This window comes from Lissotriton helveticus, chromosome 3_1 (assembly GCF_964261635.1).
Source record: "Lissotriton helveticus chromosome 3_1, aLisHel1.1, whole genome shotgun sequence".
NCBI classification, from domain to species: domain Eukaryota; kingdom Metazoa; phylum Chordata; class Amphibia; order Caudata; family Salamandridae; genus Lissotriton; species Lissotriton helveticus.
This window is the reverse complement of record NC_136061.1, coordinates 1,951,013,453-1,951,032,205: the sequence shown is the minus strand read 5'-3', so window position 1 is coordinate 1,951,032,205 and position 18,753 is coordinate 1,951,013,453. Positions and strand designations below refer to the sequence as shown.

The 18,753-nt window shown below is 44.6% G+C and overlaps 1 long non-coding RNA gene across 1 annotated transcript in view; it reads right to left on the bottom strand.

The window, feature by feature from the left end:
• Positions 1 to 276: 276 nt before the first annotated feature.
• LOC144825224 (uncharacterized) overlaps positions 277 to 18,753 on the bottom strand; it is a 91,075-nt gene continuing 72,598 nt past the window's right edge. Inside the window, exons 2-3 of the long non-coding RNA XR_013609339.1 lie at positions 1,762 to 1,874; positions 277 to 418 (exon numbers count right to left, since the gene is read on the bottom strand). This is a non-coding gene — a long non-coding RNA (uncharacterized LOC144825224). The remainder of the gene's footprint in view (positions 419 to 1,761; positions 1,875 to 18,753) is intronic.

Sequence of the window (18,753 nt, the reverse complement as noted above, 5' to 3'; positions counted from 1 at the left end):
TGACAGTATTGAAGAGTCAAAGGAAGCATGGTTCATAAGGAGTCACTGTCAGAGTGCAGAGCACAGGCTGGTATAGTGGTGTACCATTAACTATCAACACATTTTGTATCGAGCCCAGAGACCAGACAATCAGAAAGACAACTACCTGCATCTACCCAGCTGATTAGTGATTACCCAAACAATGAAAACATTTAACTGTACACATTGTCTAACATGTCCAGACCACAACCATTTAATTACAGTTTGGCACTTGAACCACAAATATGCATTTTCCGAATCAACAAATCTCTTTCCACATGGGTCGTTCCCTTTGAGTCCTCTTGTTTTCCAAAAATGTAGATGTTGGTTCTTCTTCTTGCTGTTGTCAATGGCACTTTAAGATTTTATCCCTAAAAAGATGGACCTGGCAAACAATAAACTGAAAAGAAATTGAGTATTAGTTTAGGTAAACTGAGTGGTCTCAGAAGAACTACAGATGATCAACATAAGTTAACAAAAGGACAGTTAAGTAAATAAGCTGTAATTACCCTCCCAGCCATCACATGAATCATCATTTGGTATGTAGTGGTGAAAGTTAGGTCTTCTACGTATGCTCTCCAATTATCTATATGTCTCTCTTTCCCGTAGAAGCAATACACAATACAGTGCATTTTTTTAAATCTTCACTGGCAGCCTAGCATAAGAATGAAACAAAGGAGATGGATGGGAGGCATCTTCGTGTTCTTTTTATTTAATGAAGGCCTCCTGTGCAGAATGAAACCATTGCCATGTCAAAGTCTATGGTTGAACTAAGTTTGAGTTACTCTTTCTTACCTCTCGGAGCTTAGTCAGCCTTGGAAAAAATAATTGCTGTGCCCTCCTAGGTTGACTAGCTGTGCCATACACACTGGTCCATTTAAGTTTATTTACAATAGCCGGTGTAAACCACACATCAATTAACAGGCATATTTGTTCTGTGTTTGTGTTATGTCTGGTGGCTTACTGGACTAATTCGCCCACTGTTGGCCTGTGTTCAACCTCATATCCACAAGTTCAAATCCTGGCGGGTCCACTCATCCTTCTGAGTTTGATAAAATGAGTACCATTGCATTGGGTAACAACCAGCATCTGTTATTCAGCCCCAAGATTCCCTTGGGTGAATGTGTGCTATACAAATACATATGTTATGTATTAGCCAAGAAAGTAGAGATTGTGCTCAAACTGATAGTTGTCGTCTGGAGAATGGTCACTCGCTGTTAAGGGTTCATTTGCTGCAGTTATCTAATTCCGACCCTTCCTTACAAAATTACAAGTTTCCCCTTTTTTAAAATACATTTCAGAGGTTCAAGGATAATTGTTATTCTGTCCATCTCATTGATTTTATGGTAACTTTTGTAATATTACTGGTTGTGTTGTCTTATGGCTAATGATCCTTGTGATTAGCAATGCTTGTTGTTGGAATTGACTGTCTTCATCAAAATGTACCTGCTTGCGTGAATAAGCCGTTTAACGGCTTTGTTAACTCCACGTGAGGCGCATGCAAAACCCCAGGGCACGCTGCACTGGAAGCTATAAAAGGCACGCCTTGGAGCGTGACGACGCTACGCTTCCCAGCCCAGCGTCTTCACGAGCGTTGCGGACCCAATTCCTGAGACCGGCTTTGGTACCCAAGAAACCTGCACCAGAGAAGACCTGCAAGTACCGTTCCTCTCCTTTTCCCAGTGTCCCTGAGACCCGCGAGCATTGTGCCCTCTCCCCTCTTCCTTCCCTATTCATTCCTACCTGATTCCCGAGGCTCTGAACTCCGGTCCCGATCTTCGGCTGCTTTGGGACTTCCTTTCCAGTACGTCTTCTTCTGGAAGTCCCGGTTGAAAGCAAAAGGGCTCCCAGCTTTCCTGAAACGAAAGTAAGAGATTTTCTAGTGTTACCAGGCAACCGAGTGCACTAATTGAAGCGTCAAAAGTCCGGTAACACTTTAGTACCAAGAAGATTACGCGCTTCAACTGTTAATTCTTAAAAATACCTTTTCTACATTTTGGACTTATTTGTGACTCTTTGTTTAACCCTTGAGGGTAAATTACTACAGTTGACAATACAATTATACTGTATTTTCTGAATATAGTTGCAGTAAGGAAATAAGGAAATAGCTGCAGTGAAAAGACAGTAAGGTGATTACTGCTAGTGTGTGAATAATTACGGTCAGAAAGCAAAGAGCAATAAACAACCAAGTAGAACTGATCAATGTAAATTGGGTATTAGGCAGAGAGTTCGCCTAATTCCAGTACAAGTTTTTGTATTGTGTTTTTTTTGTTATAATTTCAGACACCCATTATTGAGGAATCTTCTTACAGTTTTAAAGGTACGATTAAAAGTGTGGGTGTGTTTAACCATTTCTTGACTAACCCCTATGAACCAGTTCAACACTTAAGTGTATTTTTGAGGTTAAAGGTGTTTTGTATTATTTAAGGTGATAAAGTCTTTTCAAGAATCTGAATCATCAAGAAAACTGTAGAAGTGATTGCATGGGCCTTTAAATATTAGGTATGTTATTGATCAATAGGAATATCAAATGAACGTGGTTTAAACTTGAGACTTGTTGATTTACTCATTGTATCTGGGTGTTATTATCTCAATAGGAGAAGATATTACCTGCTGGTAGATCGATCACGAAAGGCCCAGAGCACTTCAATAAGAGAAACCACATCTGGACTCCTCAAGACGAAGACCCAGTGTTTTTCTTGTTTCTCTCTCCACTTCCCCTTTCCCTTGAGGACAAATCAGTTCATCAAGTGTTCTCTTTTTTGTTGAGCTGGTTGGTTCACGGGGGAATTGGGACCTTATAACTTCAAGAAGGAAACAACCTGAACTCCGTAAGTGATTGCGCAACACTCGCCACACTTATGATGTCAGACCAACTGCCCTCACCAATGGTTGTGTGTTCAGAAGCATTGTAATTTTGGGGGGAATTAAGTGCTTGTTTATTTGAATCATCGTCAATCTCTCCATCTTTTTAGGAAAGAGACTTGTCTTTCTGACTGTGAGAACTACCCTAGCTGTGCTGATCACACACTCCGAAGACAAACTGTTTACTGGACATACTAAATACTTTATTGCCAGCCTGTTGGTTTCTGGTCATTGTTCCCTCTTCCCATACCAATTCGTCACTGAGTCTTGATCTCAGTACACCTCTGATGGGTCATCTAAATAGGCTTGGACCATCTTCTCAATTATCATTGGTGCTGACACTTGCTGTGCCAGTGTTGCTTGCACCGGGGCACTTGACCTAAGTACTGCCATTAAAATCAACCCATTTCAGAGGTTGATAGTGAAGCTTAGTCTGATGTGGCTGTGGGTTTAGTAGCCGGAGACGGTTTTGGTTGCTGCTGCAAAGACTGAGACCCAACAGCACTGCTCTCTCTGGAGGTTGAAGGCTGCACTTCAGCTTCACCTTTCCCTTGAATTTGCAGTCATTCTTCTTTTAGATCACCTGCTATTCTGGGGATCCAAGTCTTGTAAATTGACTGCACAAGGTGCACCAACGGGATTGCTTGGCTCATAGTACTCTCAACCTAGCTGAATCCCTATATCATAATCTCAAGAGATCAGCATTTGTATCAGGCACTTCACTAGCCCTCATTTGCTCACCTCCATCATCATGGCTTTGGCAGTCTCCTTTGAATTACATAATCATTGATAGGCATGTACTGCTCGGACATTGCATCATGAAGTAGGTTGTGTTCCAATGTATTAGCACCTCCTGCATGAGGGCTTTAACAAGTACTTTATTAGCATTTGAATGATCCTCATTTGCGTCTGGACTGTCAACAAATTAATAAAATGAGCGCACATTGTTGACAGGTGGACAGTATGTTGATGACCACCTCTTACTTTTTAAGGAAGTCCTGCACAATTACCTTTGCACTGAACACAGGGCTCTGAAGTACTCTCTGTCAGCCATGGTTTCGACAGTATTACTTTAATTGGCAGTGAAACTAATCCATTTCCAAGGCCTCTGGCTTGTAGCTATTCATGTACTTTAGTATTAAATTCGTCCAAGATGTTGGCAACTGTATGCTATTTCTCCATACTGAAAATCACAACTGTTGCATGCAGCCGAATTCCCCGAAAATCATCATCAGATGAGGTTCCGTGATTTTCAACTTTGCTTCGTAGTCAGCCGCCATTTTGTAACAGCCGCCATTTTGTGTTGCCCTCACTCAGGCGATACGGCGAACATGATGTTTTTGCCGTTTCAGCTGTTCGCCTCTCCTGTTAAAGAGTAACCCTTTGTCCTTGTTTAAGAAACTGATGTCAGGAACTGGCCGAGTTAGTTAATCCATGTCTAGACTGATTGATCCTTGTCTTAGTTGGCTGTGTGGGTCCCACCATTCTTCCTTTATCTTATCCTATTTAACTGGCCTTCACTATTCTTTTTGTGTATTCTCTTGTTACACAACTGTCCATTGAGGCTCGCAAATACGTCCTGCCACCTGCAAATTGAATTACATACACTAGCATTGATTAACTTGAGGGGAGGGGAGAACACGGGGTATACAAGATACCCGATAGCTTGTTTTTGAACTTTTCCCATTTGTCAGTTCTGTATGTTTTGGGAGTGAGTATTGTAAATGTGTATTGTATAAAAGATTGTGCGCCACGGACTGAAGTGGCAGTCTCCTAAGAATATACTTCTGTACTTCTAGGACCACTGTGCTTAGCTGCAGCTAATAGACCTGATTTTCTACACCTAACAGAGTGTCTCGTGTCTCTGTCTGATAAGGCAGGTGAACCCGGAGATATCAGGCGTGCCCTGCGCCGCTAGGCCCATAAGGCCCGGTTCTCTAATTGGCGCCCATCGTGGGGCGACTTCAGTGGTAGCGGTTCAGCCCGAAGATCGCGAGGAGCCTCGCAAGAAAATTCTGGAGGATTCGCGAACCACGTCAAGCGACCCCTGTATGTCGAAAGTGGACCGAAGGTCTTTTCAAGCGCGGCTACTCCTTTTCCGACGGCTGCAGACGACTGCTGCCCTGACTGTCGCCCTGCCTTGGCCCTCTGGTGATGATTGGTATCGCGAGACGTTAGACGAACACCTGTTGGCGTGCGAAAATACTTAGTTAAGTATACGTGGGTAGCTCCCACTCTTTTTGTTTTGGTTTTTATTTGACAAATGCATTAGTTGAAGCCGAGGGGTAAGTACGTTTGTGCTGTAATAATTGTCTTAAACCCATTGAAGTTTGAGAATAGTCCAGTTCGTTACAAAATGCCTGGACTTAGTAAGTTTAGGACATTTTGTTGTTTTAGTTGTAACAGGGATTCCCAGCTCGAGGACTCTTGTCCAATTCCTCCGGTTGGAACTCCCACTTACGAGCTTTATTCCAAACATGGGCTTGGTCCTATTATTTTTATTGAAACATGGATTCGATATACAAAGAAAGATGGTGTTCTGCAGTGGCCATAAAATGGTAGCTTTGAACCTGACATATTAGACAATTTAGAATCGATCTTGTTTAAAAGAAAAGCCCGGCCGGCAATGTTTGACTCTTTCCGCCTCTGACGTAAGGAAGCCAAACAGAAAGAAATTAAACAAGCGAAAAAGGATAAGAAAGCACAGGATATGACGATCCTACAGGCTGCTCAACAGTTTAAAAATAATGAAGTTGATCAAATGATTGACATTTCGGAACGGCAGCACCGCATGGCAATAGATAGATGTTATCCAGTGTTGACTCCTCCCACAAAAAGTAAAGATCTTGATGAAGATCCTTTCATGTCTCAGCTGTTGCGATTACCTCCACCTTATGTATTAGGTGCTAATGCACCTCCATTACAGCCTATTGTTCAGCAACCTATTGTTCAACCAGTTATTCCAGTTCCCCCACAATTGCCTCTTCCAGTAATTCAGCCTACGCTTCCTTTGAAACCGACTTCTGTACCTCAGTCTCCTTCACCGCCAGTTTCTTTTACTATTGTTAGTTCTTCTCCTGCTGTGCTTAACACGATGTCTTCAGTTTTACTGTCTGATTCTCCTACAGCTCGTCAACGATTAGTTGATACCGTTTCCGGTCTCTTGTCGCCTTTCTTTGGGTCTCTTAATTTGACTCCTGCCTCGTCCCGAAGACAATCCCGTAGTCAAATTCCAGATACTGATGAACGAATCAGGTTATATTCTCTCGCCCGCAATTGGATCATGAGTGGTCCACTGTATAATGTTCATAATATCTAGGATACTTTTCGTCAGTGGAATGCGCCTACGCAGAAATATGTTTTTAATGTTATGTGTAATACCCTGATTAAAGGATGGGGTGATATGGGTTTGGATTTACCTCCTCAGGGTTTATCTGATATACAGGCTACCTTCAATAAGGGTCTTGTTGTGGGTTCCGATGTCGAGGATGCTGTTCAAACACTTATCACTTTTAGGTCTTCCTTTTTCTCTCAAGCTTCTCTTGAACCGGATCCTGCGGTAAGGCATAAAGTGAAACATTATCATATGCGAGAAGTTCCTCCTATATGGAGAGAAGCGGTTGCGCAAGTAGGTAATGTTCCAGGTGTCCCTGCTCATTTCCAGCGTATATGGGTACATGACCCTTGTAAAAGATCTGAAGTTCTAGCGCTTAAACAGTCTCTACCGGACCCTCGTAAGAATCCTGCTGGGTATTATAAAGAGTTGTCCCAGACCGTTGATGCGTGCGTTATGAATTTGGCAGATATTGATTTAATGATGGGTAACGTAGTTCCTCCAGCAATATGGGTTCAGATTCGTAAGGAAGATCATGATCAAGCTTTGGGTGGTACGTGGGTTGCTTTAGCTGCCGCAGATGCGCTACAAGTAGGTGGTGCTAAACCCGATGCTTTGATCACTAAATTGCCTGGTAGAATAATAGCTTTAATGAAAACGATGATACCTGCCCTCCGAGTTAATTGGGACAAGTTAGCTGCGTGTAAACAGAAGAAAGATTAGAGTGTCTCTGATTTCTTTACTCGTTTCGAGGAAACATTCATTGACCATAGTGGTCAAGATCTGAGTACGGAGGGTGGACAGCGATTATTTGTGGATAAATTTGTGTTTAATTTACTTTCCGAGCTGTCGCATAAATTGAAAGATTCGGAGAGTTCATGGGCCGTTTCTTCATCTGCCCAGATATTAGCTACTACTCAATATTACGAGAACAGGGATAAGGAAGAAAAGGAAAAAGCAGAGAAAAAGACTGAAGAATTGAAAACGAAAGTTCTTTTGCAACAAGCTTATCCCCCTCGTTCTGCTCAGAATCAATTGCAACAGCCTCCACAGTTTCAGAGATTGTTACAGAAACCTACATCGTTTGTTCCACGAGCGTTGTTAGGTCCTAATCAATGTGCCTATTGTAAAGAGGAAGGTAATTTCAAGAATAATTGTCCGGTTTTATTGCAACGTATTGGTGGACTATCAGGGCCACGAGGCCGTGGTGGTTTTCAGTCAGCACCCAGGGGTAGAGGACGAGGTGTGCCGTCTCAAGGACAGCCTTCCTTACCCCCACAGAATACTATGAATTATTTTGATCAGCAGAATTCTCAGTCCGCACAGTATTACAATGACGATTATTGTATTGAGAACGACAATTCTGACTTTTCCACTAGCTAGGACAGCCGTAGACAAAGCAAGGGAGTGGTATCAGTTCCAGTGGATCAGGATGGGCCTTATGTTAACGTTGTTGCATTGGGTGTTTCAGAGCCGTTTCTTTTGGATACTGGTGCAATGAGAAGTTCTATTATTCACTCCAAACTCTCTGGGGCACCTTTGTCTGGCTTAACGAATGTCTCTGTAGGATTCTCTGGCGCCCCAGTTAGCAACCCAGTTTCATGTCCCTTACCCATTTCTATTGGTCCTTGCGACTTGGAAGCCCCGCTCACTTTAACGACTGGTTGCGGTGAGAATTTTTTGGGCTTGGATTTATTGAAACGTCTTCATGCAACGTTGTATTGTTCCCCCTCTGGTGTACATCTTACGTTGGGAGATAAACTGATTTCTCCTATGTATCTGTCTAAAGATCAACTACCACTTGAATTGCGTTTACTTCCTGCTACGCTTTGGGCCATGGGTCCGAATGATGTCGGTTTGCTCAAAATACCACCTTACGTGATTACCGTCAAGCCAAAGGTTCAGTTGCCACGTATTCCTCAATACAAGATTTCTAGCGATGGTGAAAGAGCTCTGTTGGCTATTGTGCATGATTTAGTTTAGAAGGGTGTCATTGAAGAAACAAGAGGAAACGTTTGCAACAGTCCTGTTTTGCCTGTTCTTAAGCGTACCGATCCTTCTAAGCCACCTGTGTATCGTTTTGTGATTGATCTTCGAGAGGTCAACAAAATTGTTGTCCCTCAGTTTCCTGTTGTCCCAGATATTACTGCTTTGCTCATAATGGTACCTGCTTTGGCTGCTTGGTTCTCAGTTATCGATCTTAAGAATGCTTTCTTTAGTATTCCTATTGCTGAGAAAAGTAGAGATCTCTTTGGTTTCTCTCTCGGAGGCCGAAGATTTAGATTTAAACGTGCAACTCAAGGCTATTGTGAGAGTCCCTCCATTTATAGCCAAGCTTTGAAATCACAATTAGATTTTTTCTCTTTGCCCTCCGGTGCTACTTTAATCCAGAACGTGGATGATTTATTGGTTGCTGCTGATTCGGAAGATGTCTGTAAAGATGCGACTATTTTGCTTTTGCGCCACTTGTCTGATTTACATCATAAGGTGTCACCCTCTAAGTTACAATATTGCCGACAAGAGGTTACCTATTTAGGTCATCTCTTATCGAAGGAGGGAAGGCGATTGACTCCAGAACGTATTCATGCAATTTCACGAATGTCTGTGCTATCCACGCAAAAGGAAGTGCGTGCCTTTTTGGGTATTACCTCCTATTGCAGACAGTGGATCCCAAATTTTTCTCTACTAGCTAAACCTTTGTTGGCACTTACTCTGAAAGACACACCCCAACCTCTTCCTTGGACTGACGAATGTCAGAAGAGTTTTTCTGATCTACGTACTGCTTTGTGTTCAGCTCCTGTGTTGGGTACTCCAGACTATAGTAAGCCTTTTACACTCTACGTGCATGAACGAGAAGGTTGTGCATTATCTGTTTTAACACAACAATTTGGAGACAAACAAAGGCCATGTGCCTATTTTTCGACTACTTTGGATCCAGTAGCCAAGGCATTGCCTAGTTGTCTCAGAGCAACAGCAGCAGTGGCGATCTCTATTCGTCAATCTGCTGGATTGGTATTAGATCACACTCTTGTTGTTATGGTACCACATGCAGTAGATACTCTTTTGAATAGAACGAAAACGCAACATCTGACGAGTGCTCGTTTGTCTGGGTATGAGTTGACACTTAGCAAGCCACAAACACATCAAACGATGTAATGTTTTGAATCCAGCAACATTGTTACCTACTCCAGAAGAGGAGGGTACACAAAATCAGCATGATTGTCTTCTCCGAACAGAGGAGGAAACTAAAGGCAGAATAGATCTAAAAGATACACCACTTGTGGACCCGGATGGGATCCTATGGGTAGATGGTTCGTGTTTTAAGCTTCCTAATGGTGATACGACTGCAGCCTATGCTGTTACCACTTTGCATACAGTAGTGGAAACTGCACGTATTACACACAATTCAGCACAAGCAGCGGAATTGATTGCGCTGACAAGAGCATGTGTGTTAGCGAAGGGAAAGATAGTGACTGTTTACACCGATAGCCAATACGCCTTTGGCGTGGCTCATAGTTTTGATCGCTTGTGGAAGGAAAGAGGATTCTTTACTTCCCATGGGACTAAAATACAGCATGGTCAGTTGGTTACTGACCTTCTTGAATCACTTACTTTGCCTACGCAATTGTAAAGTGCAATGCGCATAAGAGGATCACTGATGATATAGGTCGAGGGAATGCATTCGCAGACGAAGTAGCGAAGGAAACAGTGAGAAACATTAAGAGCCATATGTATGTTGCAGGCCCTGCAAATTGGGTTAGAGAGGGAGGTATGTGTGAAGACACAGTGGAAAGTGTGAAAATGATTCAAGCAGAAGCGACTGAGAAGGAATTGAGTAAGTGGAGAGAAAGTACGGGAATGTTGGATGAGACAGGATGTTGGACGGAATTGTCGGAACACCAAAGATGGTTGTTACCAGATGCCTATGTACTACCTGTAGTTACTAAGGCGCATGGTCCAGCTCATTTCAGTGTGAAAGGAATATGTAAGCTTCTGGCTCCAGTATGGCAGAATGAAGGTATTCCTAAATGTGCGAAAAATGTAGTGAATCATTGTATTGTTTGTTTAATGCATAATCCAGGAAAGGGAACCCCAACTCCGGCAGGTCATTTTTCTCCCCCTACGTATCCATTTGAGGTTTTACCAATAGATTACATTCATATGGAACGTTCCAACAACCTCAAGTATGTCCTTGTGGTGGCCTGTGCCTTTTCCAGATAGATAGAGGCTTACCCCCTAAAGGATAATACTGCCTTGTCCACTGCCAAAGTCCTTTTGAAAGAATTCTTCCCAAGGTTTGGTTTGCCACGCATTGTCTGGAGTGACAATGGAAGTGAATTTGTGGGTCAAATTAGAAGCTGTGTGCGGGTCTTGGCATTAGACAGAAATTCCATGCGGCAAACCATCCTCAGTCAGCGGGTTTGGTAGAGTGCTATAATGGCACTCTCAAGCTCAAATTAGCTAAGATCCAGGCCAGCACGGGCCTCGCTTGGCCTGACGCTTTACCTTTGGCACTTCTCTCTACGAGAACAACTGTGCGCTCTCGTTTGGGGCTTAGTCCTTATGAGGTCGTTTTCGGATGCCCAGCCAATGTTTGGGGAGTCCCGCGACCTAAAAAGTACTCTGACATTCCATATCCATTGTTGGTTCACTATTTGCATGACCTCACCACTAAATTACGTGTTATTCATCAACAGGTCCAAAACGCTTTGCCGAAGGCCTCCACAGATCCAGGTCACTCCATCCGACCTGGCGATTTTATATGTGTTAAGAATTTCCAGAGGAAGAAGAATCTGGAACCTCGTTGGGGGCCGCCGCGACAAGTCCTTTTAACAACATGTACAGCTGTGAAGGTCGCCGGAAAGAAGAACTGGGTCCTCGGCGTGCACTGTAAGAGGGTACCCTTGCCTTTACCTTATGATCAGTGGGTTCAAGAAGGCATTGGCGATAACAAATGTGAGAAAGTACCCCGATTTGTACCTTTTAGTAGTGCACGCCTGGACTGGACAAACTCTGAAAAGGAAGATGATAATGTGCTACAAGAAGCTGTACCACCACATCTAAGACTGGACACCACTAACCCAGAGACTCTGTTTAAGGACCAAATGGTACCTGGCAAGACCCGGTACAACCTAAGATCTAGGGTGTCCAAAGACAATTGAACATTAATTGAAAACTTAGTTCCTTTTTCCTTTGTCCTTTAATTGCCTTTAAAAAAAAAAAAAAAAAGACATTTCCTTTCCACTATCCATCAAGTTGCAGGGTCACGATAGGAGTCTTAGGCTGTGACCTGAATAGTGACTAGGTCAACAGGACTTGCAGTGTCATAGGACGGCTAATAATCACAGCCAAGTGATCTAGGAAGATTATCGTGAGCAACGCCTTTAGAGAAGTGGATACTAAGAAGGAAGGGAATGATGTTATGATTGTGAAAAGAAACAATACAAGAAATTGCTATTTAGTCGATGTGGCGTAGCATTATGTATTCTAGTGTGTTTATATATTTTATTAGCTTTTGTGGGTTGGATTGTCCACACTATGCAGCAAGCACCTGTTACGACTTCTGTTTATTTGCTCTCTTCCCCTACTAACTCCCCGCATAAGTTCTACACACTCCCAGACCACGAACAAGTTAGGAGACCAGAATATTTGAATAATTCTTTCATTCAGTTGTTACATCAGCATCAACTGGTAGTTAATACTACTGATTGTTGGGTTTGTGGGCTTTTGCCCCATAACGCTGAGAAAGGGATGCCATATTTGGTTCTCCCGTTTTCGTTTGAAGGTTCAGCTTGGGCTTATTTGGCTATGTTTTCCAATGCATATCAGAACCAACTCCGATATCCTCCTGGTGATATCTATAGTGGTGGATCAGACTATAGTCATAGTCCTTTGATTAAAGGAATAGTGACTATGGCCAAAATTGCCGACATTAGTAAGATTCCCGTAGATGAGAAACGGGCATATGATGGTTGGAATGTGACTCGCTACATTACTAGCCTCACTGATAAGGCCAAAGAAAGAAGGTCCCTACCAATTTGTACTGTACCTCATGAAGGCACCCTGTGTTTGCAAAAAACTGGTCAGAATAATAAAAATAAACAGGAAAGAGTGTTTGTTCCCATACCTATGTCTATTCCCCCTTGATTTCTTCTCCGTTAGTACCATCTCAAGGTACATATTTCGTTTGTCATGATAGGGCCTACACATGGCTTCCTGCCTATTTTTCAGGAACATGCAATATAGCTTTCCTACTCCCCCATACATACACTGCTCCTTCAGGACACCACAGGAAAAGATATGGTAGAGGAGTTATTGATTCTGGAGACACAGCTGGACAAGAGGGAGGAGACTTCATTAAAGGGTTTCTTCCCTTTTGGGGCCCAATGGTCAATAGCAGAAACATTAGACAGTTGGTTCGTGTTGTTGAGGCTACGATAAATGTGACTTCCGGAGCCTTGAGTAATTTGACGGCTGAACTTCAGGCGGATCGTCTTATGACTTTACAAAACAGAATGGTTTTAGACATTGTTATTGCTGATAGAGGAGGAGTTTGTAAATTGATTGGGTCTCGTTGCTGCATTTACATTCCGGATAATGCTCCTACAGTATACCAAGCCATTTCTAAGCTACATGTCATTTCCGAGTCTATTCATCAGGACTCAGGAGATTGGTCTGTGATGGGATGGTTTTGGGGACTACTGTCCACATGGGGATGGAAAGTGTTAACTTTCCTCGGGATGATTTTAGCCATCATTTTCTCTTGCTGTCTCTGTTTGCAATGTGGTCCCGCTATCTGTGGCCTTTGTGCCACCTTGTGTGTTCCAAAGCCTATGTCACAGAAAAAAGAAAACATTAAGATGATGTTGCAGCAACAGCTCAATGACCTCATGACCATTGACATTGACTCAGACTAGCGTGAGTTCTTTGTGTGTTTTGCCTGAGTAATGGCAAAAGTAGGGTCTGAGGTTCCGTGATTTTCAACTTTGCTTCGTAGTCAGCCGCCATTTTGTAATAGCCGCCATTTTGTGTTGCCCTCATTCAGGCGATACGGCGAACATGATGTTTTTGCCATTTCAGCTGTTCGCCTCTCCTGTTAAAGAGTAACCCTTTGTCCTTGTTTAAGAAACCGATGTCAGGAACTGGCCAAGTTAGTTAATCCATGTCTAGACTGATTGATCCTTGTCTTAGTTGGCTGTGTGGGTCTCACCATTCTTCCTTTATCTTATCCTATTTATCTGGCCTTCACTATTCTTTTTGTGTATTCTCTTGTTACACAACTGTCCTTTGAGGCTCGCAAATACGTCCTGCCACCTGCAAATTGAATTACATGCACTAGCATTGATTAACTTGAGGGGAGGGGAGAACACGGGGTCTGAAAGCAGGGCGTATACAAGATACCCGATAGCTTGTTTTCGAACTTTTCCCATTTGTCAGTTCTGTATGTTTTGGGAGTGAGTATGGTAAATGTGTATTGTATAAAAGATTGTGCGCCACGGACTGAAGTGGCAGTCTCCTAAGAATATACTTCTGTACTTCTAGGACCACTGTGCTTAGCTGCAGCTAATAAACCTGATTTTCTACGCCTAACAGAGTGTCTCGTGTCTCTGTCTGATAAGGCAGGTGAACCCGGAGATATCAGGCGTGCCCTGCGCCGCTAGGCCCATAAGGCCCGGTTCTCCAATAGATCACCTGCTATTCTGGGGATCCAAGTCTTGTAAATTGAGTCATCCAATCTGAGACAGGAATGAAGGTGACCAGCACCCTTTTTTTTTACAGTGATCCAGTATCATAATACAGATGTACTCTTAGCAGAACACAATTTTTTATGCAGCGTTTCATTAGTGTTCAAGTAAATGATTAAGCTGTTCACCAAGGCAGTGTCTTCTTAATTGACAAAGCTAAATGTTTGATCCACCTCTTGCAAATGTACCTACACAAGGTGCACCATCGGGATTGCTTGGCTCATAGTACTCTCAACCTAGCTGAATCCCCATGTCATAATCTCAAGAGAGCAGCATTTGTATCAAGCACTCTACTAGCCCTCATTTGCTCACCTCCATCATCATGGCTTTGGCAGTCTCCTTTGAATTACATAATCATTGATAGGCCTGTACTGCTCGGACATTGCATCAGGAAGTAGGTTGTGTTCCAATGTATTAGCACCTCCTGCATGAGGGCTTTTACAAGTACCTTATTAGCATTTGAATGATCCTCATTTGCTTCTGGACTGTCAACAAATTAATAAAATGAGCGCACATTGTTGACAGGTGGACAGTATGTTGATGACCACCTCTTACTTTTTAAGGAAGTCCTGCACAATTACCTTTGCACTGAACACAGGGCTCTGAAGTACTCTCTGTCAGCCATGGCTTCGACAGTATTACTGTAATTGGCAGTGAAACTAATCCAGTTCCAAGGCCTCTGGCTTGTAGCTATTCATGTACTTTAGTATTAAATTCGTCCAAGATGCTGGCAACTATATGCTATTTCTCCATACTGAAAATCACAACTGTTGCATGCAGCCGAATTCCCCGAAAATCATCATCAGAGGTGAGACAAGCAGTTAAGTTGTTGCTTCACTCCCTTAGAAAAGATCCAGTGTGCAGTGATGAAGATGTAATCTGGTGCTTGATAACTGATCCACATGCCCGTTGTGAGGTGGATGGATTGAACAATGCTGTCCTTCACAGCGTCATCAAACAAATTTGGCACTTGATGGTGCTGCACTGACATAGCAACAGTGGAAAAATAGATTCAGTTTGGAACCTTCCATTTTTGGCAGAGGGTTCCACAAATTCAAGAAATCCCTCTTCTTCAAGGAAAAAAAGGGAGGAGGTCAAACGGCAACAGTTTGGCCTGCTTCCCATTGTATGAATAGACTTTCTCATGGGCTTGGTGGTAAGGCGACTCTTTTGTGAATATAGGCTTAATGGTGGGTTATTGTGCCTTTTTTCTTTGTGATACCTCCACCTACGACCAATGGGAACAGATAGGCTGCTTAGGTACTTTGAGATGACTATTGCTCTTGGTTCCTTGGGTGATTCTGAGGGTGATATGGGTGATGTCTGTCCGCTACGATCAACCGTTATAGAGCTGCTTCGCATGGCACTGACAACTTCTTCCTCACCACCTCCATGTACCAGTTGAACAACATCTTCTCACCACCACCAGCTATGTTTTTGAGGTGCTCTGCCTAAATAATTGCATGTAGATTTTTCGTATGGGCCAGTTGGCACCTGGTATCATAGTGTCCAACTGGCTTTACACAACAAATGTGTATTGCAAATTGAGCATTCTACAATGTGCTTCTTGTGTGGCTTGAGTGCAAAGAAGTCCAAAACTGGGCAGGAGAGCGCTCTTATGGTACCAACGCCTGAAGAAAATGTTGAAGTGTGGTGTTTAGCTCTTACTGTGTTGTGGCATTCATAGAATATTTAGATGTTCAGAATGTTCAACGTTGCTAGGCAGGGAAAGGAACCTAGTAGTCAGTCCTTTCTGATCTCCTGGGCCCTTCACACATTTGTATCTACATGCTGATTTCAACCAACAAATCTACTTTGTGAGAACTACGCTGTCTTCTGTGAGCTTTCTATCTTGACAAAAGCTAGGCACTTGTGAAGGCCTTTCACTAGGATGGGCTGTGACTGTGGTAGGAGTCATGGTTGTTGCAGGTTTCAGGGTCTTGAAAAGATGGAAGCAGGCGGACTTTGTGGAACAACATGATTAGGATCAGGTTGAATAGCAGTGAGCTGTACTTCCTCTGTGCCACTCTTCAAAATAACAATCACTGGCTCCTTGTCACCTTCTTCTTTTCAAAAGCTTCCTTTTACTTTGCCTCTCATGAAGGTTTCCAGTTTAGTTCCAGTTCATATCCAGATCATCGGATGAGGGGCACGGAGAAGATGCTGGAATGCACTTTCTTTTTCTTGCTGGAGATCGTGAAGCTGATGTGTCCAGTGGATGAGAAGTCACAACAACATCCTCCTCTGCAACAGGCTTCACTTCCTGCTCTGCTCTTTCCATCAGAAGACTAAGGGGCCCATTATGATAACGGGATCCGCCCGCCAAAAACCTCCGCCCGCCTTTAATTCCCCCCGCCACATTACGATGGCGGGGGGGACCCGGTGGACGGGAAGACCGTCTGCCGGTTTTCTGCCGGTAGGCAATCCACCCGATCGCCTACCAGGCGGAAAAGCAGTTTATATGGTGGTGGTATCTGGTAGACACCGCCATCCATATTTGTATGCAGGCGGGGATGTGCCCGTTGCCGCCAAGGAAAGGTGGGCGGTTTTTAACATTGAGGGCCCGTAGCGGACCCCCAGGGATTCTGGGCGGTGAGAGGGTGCACATGGGGGGTACCTATGTACCCCCCTGCAGTTCCATGCACAACATGGCAGGCACCGCGCGGTGCCTGTCATGTTGTGCATTGAACTGCATGATGTGCATTTTTAGCATTGCGGCGGGCTGTGCTTTCAGCACCGCCAGCCGCAATGCTAAAAATGGTGGATGCGCCCGCCAGTGTGGCGGGAGAATCCTAATGTCCCCCACGGGACCCCTGCCCTTATGGTGTGCGGTCCCTTTTTGTGCCATTCTAATGTGTTGAGGTCTGTGTTTCCTGTTGCTGACTTTCCTGTAAAGATTTTGTTTGCTGCTGGGACGATTCAATTTCAGACTCACTGCTCTCTATGACTGCAGTGACTGACACGCAGAGAGACATGGGCTTTGATTTTGGTGGTGGTGCCATTGACCCAGGGGAGAAGCTCCTCAAAGCCACTCCCTGCCCAGAGGAGGGTGAAGCAGGCAAATTGTGCTTCTAGGACAATCGGGAGGTTTTGATGCTTGTGGAGGCAGTGGCAACATATATATTCTCCTCACTGGCCCCTTCCTTGGAAGGAACCTCCTTCTTTAGGCCAATCTTCTATATTTTGTATATAAATTAGCACTCAGAACAAGCAGAAGCACTTAGCAGAGGACTCTGTTGTCACTATCTGCTAATTTGCAGACTTCTCTCCACCTCAGTATTGTGTGTGATGTTTTGTGCACCTGCAGGTAATAAAAATGAAGCAGAAAGTCTGCAAGACTTGGGCAATCTGACCGAACAAATACAAGGCATTATCATCATCATACATGCTTAACAGTAGTGCACCCATGCATTAACTAATTATTTGATTAACATTACACAGCTAACTTGGTGGCTCCCTCAGGGACCATGGGGGCCCTATGAGAGGCAGGTAGGGGGCAGGCGAAAATCAAACACATGAATTAAATAATTGCTGGTGCCCTTCCAAGGACCATGAATATGCTACAAGAGATTCAAGTTAACCTGGCTGATATGGAGTGATGCTCCGAACCTGATCCCAGGATGCTTATTTCTGGTCCAGGGAGGACCTGGCTTGGCAGTTCGGGCTGGGCAGTTCCCATGAGGAACAGGGTCAAGACTAATTTGCACACGTCTGCGTCTAAACTGGGGGGTGTGGTGAGCAAAAGAATGATGGATTAAACCCAGATCTTTGTGACTGCGGGTGAAAGTTTGCATTGTTCAGCATTCTGTCAATCAATTGTTCCTTTTGCTGCAAGGATTGGGGGGCATGCAAAAAGCAACTCAATTAATTCAATAATTGCTGGGAGGTGTGGGAAGTGAGAGGGGGAGGCAAACATTGAATAAATGAATTAAATAATTGCTGGTACCTCTCCAAAGGCAGAGGATGGAGGTGTGGGTAAATATTGAGTACATGAATGGATGAATAATTGCTGGTGTCGCCAGAAGGAAATGAGGTGACCCGGACGAGAGGATAACACGGACCGGGGCCCCGCGCCTGCGCCGACCAACAGCGCGAGATCCCTTCGGTGGCCGGGGGGGCACACGCCGACCCGGATCCGGGGCAGAGGAGGCGACGGCAGCCTGACGGTGCTCCCGGGCCGCAGAGCCGAGGTGGCGGAAGGCGGAGGCCCGTAAATCATCCCACTGACCAACAGCTGATACCCCGCAAAGGACTGGCATGATAATGACCCACGAGAGCGATGGATATTGCCTTGCCATTGTGACCTGCACCGCAATACGGCGCCCAGCACCAGCGAGGAGTCCGGGTGGTACCACTGCGCGGCCGCCATCATTTCCATCGGGACGGGGTGGAGGTGGGGACATATAGCGCTTGTGGCACTGAGACCCGGGACAGACACAGAACTTAAGGGGCTCCCCAGCAGAGAGACAGTGCGACCTGGACGAGAGGGTAACACGGACCGGGGCCCCGCGCCTGCACCGACCAACAGCGTAAGATCCCTTTGGTGGCTAGGGGGGCACACGCCGGCCTGGATCCGGGGCAGAGGAGTCGACGGCAGCCTGACGGAGCTCCCGGGCCACGGAGCTGAGGTGGAGGAAGGCGGAGGCCTGAAAATCATCCCACTGACCAACAGCTGATACCCCGCAAAGGACTGGCAAGATACTGGCCCACGAGAGCGGTGGATATCGCCTTGCCATTGTGACCCGCACCGCAATACTGCGCCCAGCACCAGCGAGGAGTCCGGGTGCCCCA